Here is a 5,573-nt window from a genome sequence, read left to right on the forward strand (position 1 = left end):
CACTGAATGTATAAAAGCTCTTGGAGTTTGCACAATCTACTCTTAATAATTATATAAAACACATAAAATAATATAGAATTTTTAGATTCATTTTGTTCAGAAAAAGAAGTATTTTATTCCTCTTTGTTTTCTTCCATCTGTAATTATGTTCTGAGTTAAGGATCTTGCAGTATACATGAAACTAGCCATGAATACCATTAGGAACATGGATAGTCCAATCTCAGAATTAGTATGGATTCATAGAGGGTCTTCACTCAGATTTGTGGTATTCTTTTAATAATTCTCTGAGAAAATGAATACAGTAAATAAGTTTTTCAATTTAATTTCTATGCAGATAATCATAGATATTAGGAGAGGAAACTGTTGAATATGCAAGTGTTACCTCAAAAAAATATCTGGCAAATCACATTTCTACAAAAAAACATTTTCAATTACTCCATTACAATATTTTCATGTTGCTTGGTAATTATTTGCTTATTATTTGGTTATCCAGGTCCATTCTAATTTGTTCTGCTTTAGCTCTATTCTGCAAAAAGCATGATTATTATTTTATATGCTGCAGAGGAGGCAAATGGTATATCTTGCATCCTTGTGGATGAAAGACCAATGACAACTGCACTTTTCAGTTTTCTCCACTTGCAGGTGTCTAAAAGAGACTCTTGTAAGGGCTTTCTCATGTCTTCTTGGCTCAAGAGCTTTCCTCAATTTTGATTACTAAAATTATACAAGGTGAAAAGAATCACATGACATTTACCTAGTAATTGCAAGTCTTTCTTGAAAGATGAACACATTTTAAAAAAAACATAAGCTCTCAAAAAGGGGTAAGAATGCAAACAAAATTGACTGTTATCATTGTGTAAGACAAAGGAAGTAGTACTTATAGCAGTAAAAAATCTATCAGTATTATATGATCACATACAATGTATGTGATACAATATATAACAACACAGTAAAATACAATGCTAAAGAATGCTTTCTCCCTTTACAAGTTAGTCTTTGGTAGAAACCAAAAAGAAAGCCAATCTATGTAAGTTAAGCATAAACAAAATTGTCTAAAGAATGTGATGAATACTTGCAAAATGTCCAGGAACTAAGTGAGGTCTAGAGTACAACATTTCTCAAACTGCAAGATCTCTCTGATTAAGACGTTATTGCTGTCATCACCACTTTTGTCACTGGACACTTCTTGCTACACTGGGCACTTCTCCTTCTACCTCTACACTCTCAGGTCAACCAATAAAACGATTAGCTATTAACCTCCAACTGCCTCTGCATCTCTGCATTACTTTCTCAGAAGTCAGCTCTCAGGTAAACTGTCCATTGCCCAAGCCTCAGGCACATGCCTATAGGTTAAGTTACTATAGGAGGAGAGTAGATATGTATTTCCATTTAACACATATGGTTGGAAGACTTCTCCCTAACAGTAAAGGTGTGTAGAGTTTCTCTGAATGGATATTTCTAACTAATACTATAGTCTACTACTTTGGCTGCTGAAAAAATGCATGCATATTTTCTGCCACAAATACACTTAGAGAAACTGATGTTGACATTGTCCTGGAAGATGTTGCACAGAGAATCATTTTATGCCTTTGAATCTACCAATTTATTTTGAGACAAAATAAATTTCTTTGAATTTGATCAAACAATAAGTTAACGGTTTATTGACCTTGCACTACAAAATTAATCCTCCAAGACAGCTGAGTCACTATTTAAAACATTTTTTTAAAGTATAGTATTGGTCAAATTGCTAATATGAACATCTAAATATGTACCAAAATAAAATCAGATTAATTATAGAGATGAGATTAATTATAATGAAATATAATGAACATACTTATATAATACATACAATATAGACATGATAATCAATATATACTAAAATATAATATAATATTATATAATGTATAATATATATAATGAAATATATTTTATATATTATAATTAAATATTTATAGTTATATTTTATTCTTATAAAAAGTTTATATTTTAATGATAGCTTTTTTCTGTTAATATACAGTGTTTTGGAATGATACAGAGAAGATTAGCATGGCCCCTGCACAAGGATGACATGCAAATTCGTGAAGCACTCCATATTTTTAAAAAGAATACAGTGTTCCATTCTCATAATCAGAGTATATTTTCAAATGGTACTTAGATATGGTCCATTTGTATTCTGAGACTAAATGATTTCTGAAAGATCCCTCAGATGTTGTATAGCAGCTCTTATTTTAAACTTCAGCTCATTTGCTGTTAGACTTGATAGAGTAAACAAACATCCTCAGGAACTCCATGGACAGAGAAAATAAATCATCTTCAAAATTTACTTGAATTTAAGATGTAGTTTAACATATCTGTATACAATCTGTATTATATAGTCAATATAATCCTATAGCAAAATCTCCATAATTTAGTAGACAAAATAGATTGTTTGATCCTTTTTATAATGAAATAAAGTATATATTAATGAAAATGCATAAAACAAATGTACACTTTATGTAGTCATTATAAAGCAAACATGTAATAGTCACACAACTAAGGCAAAAAAAAGTATTGCCAGTATCCAGGAGGGCTGCCATATGCCTTTTCCTAATCACAATTCCCTCCTCCCTAAAGTTAAATATTGTCCTAATTTTTGTGGTGAACATTTCCTTGCTTCTTCTTTTTATGTTTGTGCCAAACTGAGTGTATTGTAGACTCAGGAATAAGCATGTGGTAACTTTAAAGTAAGGGTTTAAATAAATGAAACTGAAAATGATAAGATGAAAACGAATATGCTGAAGGAAACAACAAAGTTCTGAAACTCATCGCAGGAAGATTTAAAGTTCAGAGTTCTAATTGGAATTTGAAAGAAAGTTCCTCATCAGCAAGGTAAAAACCAAGCCAAAGACTGCAGATTTTATCCTTTCTACTCTCTTTTGTGAAGGATTGAGGGGGAACATTTGTTTTGCTTGTTTCCTTGATTTTGAATGCTAACTTTGTGCTAAATTTCAAGCAAAGTGCTAAGAGTAGAGTTAGTCTAATATTTTAAACAATATTCAATTCAAAATAGCTGAAATATTCATGAGTCTAGAGATGAAAATGGACGATTATCTGAGAAAATCAGATAAAAGGAGAATACCACTAAAAACTTGCATTTTACACATGCTCAAATATTGTTTACACTAAACCTGTAGTACTAAAAATGTACTTTCTCTTTCACATCTTTAACTATGTGACCTCTGTTTCAGATTGTGGAATTCAGTGGGTTTCAGTGTGTGGTCAGGGAGCCTGGCTATAGTATTCATCTTTAACGTGACCTCTAAAGTTGGAGAATACTTAGCCAGGTTCCATTTCTTCTTCCCACACTATTGCACGGATTCACAGATTGAAAATTTCCTCTTTAAAATCTCTATTTGGACTCTGACATACTTAACTTTCCCATTTCTTGTCCTCATATTGAAAGGGGAGTTCTTGTTCTCTTGTTTAATTCCAAGGTGGTGTGATAAATACAGATCTATGACTTTAATCTGCTTGCACAGAAATTGGGAGATCACATTTCAAGCATATTGAAAAATTGAATTAATAAAGTATTTGTGTGTATATCCCTTTGGGCTCATGATTTGATAGACCTTTAAAAGTGTTACTTGAAGTGATAGTAAGCTTTAGATAATCCTGCCAGAAAGAATTATGCAATGATTAAAATTCACCAGTATATGCTTGCAACACTGCTGGATTTCTTCTTTCTCCTCTTTGAAGGGCAAAAGGAGAGTTGTAAAGCCAAACAAAAGGAAATAAACACCATAGCAGATAATGTTTCCTAGTATTTTTTAAAAAAACTTTGGTACAGCAAATAGAAATGCCAACTTCTCTTAAAACTTACAATATGGCTTTGTTGAACTGCTCCCCCTGTCAACCTGACTCTTGGGAAAGATTATATTAACATAGTATCATTTTAGACTGACCTAGTGTCTACACTTTGACTATGTGCTTTATATTTATCCATCAAAATTAAGATTAAGCATTCTTTCCACCCAAAAGCAACTGACTTCCCTGACCACTTCAGGCTAGAGTTAGATATTCTTTCTAATCAGACCCTTATTTAGTACTTGCAAGAGTTCAACTGGGGATTAGAGATTAATATGGGACAAGAGTTCATATATGTAATTCAACAACCAACCTGCAAGTCCAACTCTCTCTATGCCCTTTATAAATAGTAGTCTCTTGACCATTTCCCCTGCTTGTGGGTACACATTAATAGTGCATTTGTTCTTAAGAAAACTGACACAAGCAGAGGATTATGCATGCCCTGCATGTGTCCTTCAGTCTATCGGGCAAAATTTTCTGGAATCATAGGTACCCACAGAAAGGTTTAGGAGAGGTACTGGCAGGACACATCTTGTTGGCCCAGCAGGCTCCCAGCCATGGGGGTGGGTATTGCTGGAGAAAGCCAACAATCGTGCCTAGGTTCAAGCTTATCTTGCCTAGGTCTAAAGACAGTATGCCATACTATTTTCTCTCTGAAGGTGAAGTCTGTGTCTTATCATCTTTATATCCCCAGTGTTATTTGGTACTCAAGAAATTTGTTTTGTGTTGAATGTTATTATTGTTGAATGAGGAAGTTCAAATGCAGGGACATAATGTAATTGTGACTAAGGCCATTATAGGTAGTGAATGTCAAAACCAGTTCAAATTCAGACTTCAAAATCAAAGTATTCTGCTTCCAAAGTCCTTAGTTATTGTTTCATACCGATTCCTTTATAGTCAAGTATATAAAAGGAGAACTGTAAGAAGTGTTAAGCCACTCTAGGCCTCATGTGTTATAGAATACCAACTGAAGGAAAGGTTAAAATAGCCTGTGATAATGACATACAATTTTATGGAGAAAGTATGATTAGGACAGAATTTTTCAAGTCTGAACATGATTTATTTAGTTAAGAATGTAAAGAAAATTATAATAGGGAAAAGAACAACTAGCTCCTTATGTGTATACCTCATTCATCTGTAATAAAAAAAAAAAGACATTTTTAAAGTAAATTTCAGTTCAAAAGAAAAGGAGTCAACATTTACTTAAGGTAATAAAAAATGTCATACATTTTTGCTGAATTAAATTGTATCTCCCCAACTTTCTCAACTACAGGAACATAGGTAAATTGAAATGTTTACAAATTATTTTGAAGACAAAGTCTCAGGTGAACCTATTCAAAGCAATACATTTAAAACACATTTCTTCCCCCAAAATCAGAATTCCATCTAGCAAAATAAATCTTTTTAAGATCTCATCCTCATGTTAAGGGAAATATTTGCAATGGATATATATATGTATGAATTGGGGTTAAAATTATTTCTCCTCCTCCCTCTCTTTCTCTCTCATTTAGTTGGACAAAGGCCACAAGCAAATCATGGTGCCAACCACAGAATTTTTTTTTAAATTATTGTGAAAAAAATACCATTTTTGTAGAGACAAGGGGTCTGCTGAAGTATTTAACAGAGCAGGATTTAATGGGAAAAATAAAGGATGATTCTTCTCTCCTGTGATAATAAGTTCTATTTGTCCCAATTTACAGCAGCAAGGGAGGGAAATATGTTCCTAATAT

The 5,573-nt window shown here is 32.7% G+C and overlaps 1 non-coding gene across 1 annotated transcript; it reads left to right on the forward strand.

The window, feature by feature from the left end:
- Positions 1-1,993: 1,993 nt before the first annotated feature.
- On the forward strand, positions 1,994-2,098 carry LOC132491521 (U6 spliceosomal RNA). The gene has a single exon (XR_009532730.1). It is a non-coding gene; the product is annotated as a U6 spliceosomal RNA (small nuclear RNA).
- Positions 2,099-5,573: the final 3,475 nt, after the last annotated feature.

Source organism: Mesoplodon densirostris, chromosome 5 (genome assembly GCF_025265405.1).
Source record: "Mesoplodon densirostris isolate mMesDen1 chromosome 5, mMesDen1 primary haplotype, whole genome shotgun sequence".
In the NCBI taxonomy this organism is placed as follows: domain Eukaryota; kingdom Metazoa; phylum Chordata; class Mammalia; order Artiodactyla; family Ziphiidae; genus Mesoplodon; species Mesoplodon densirostris.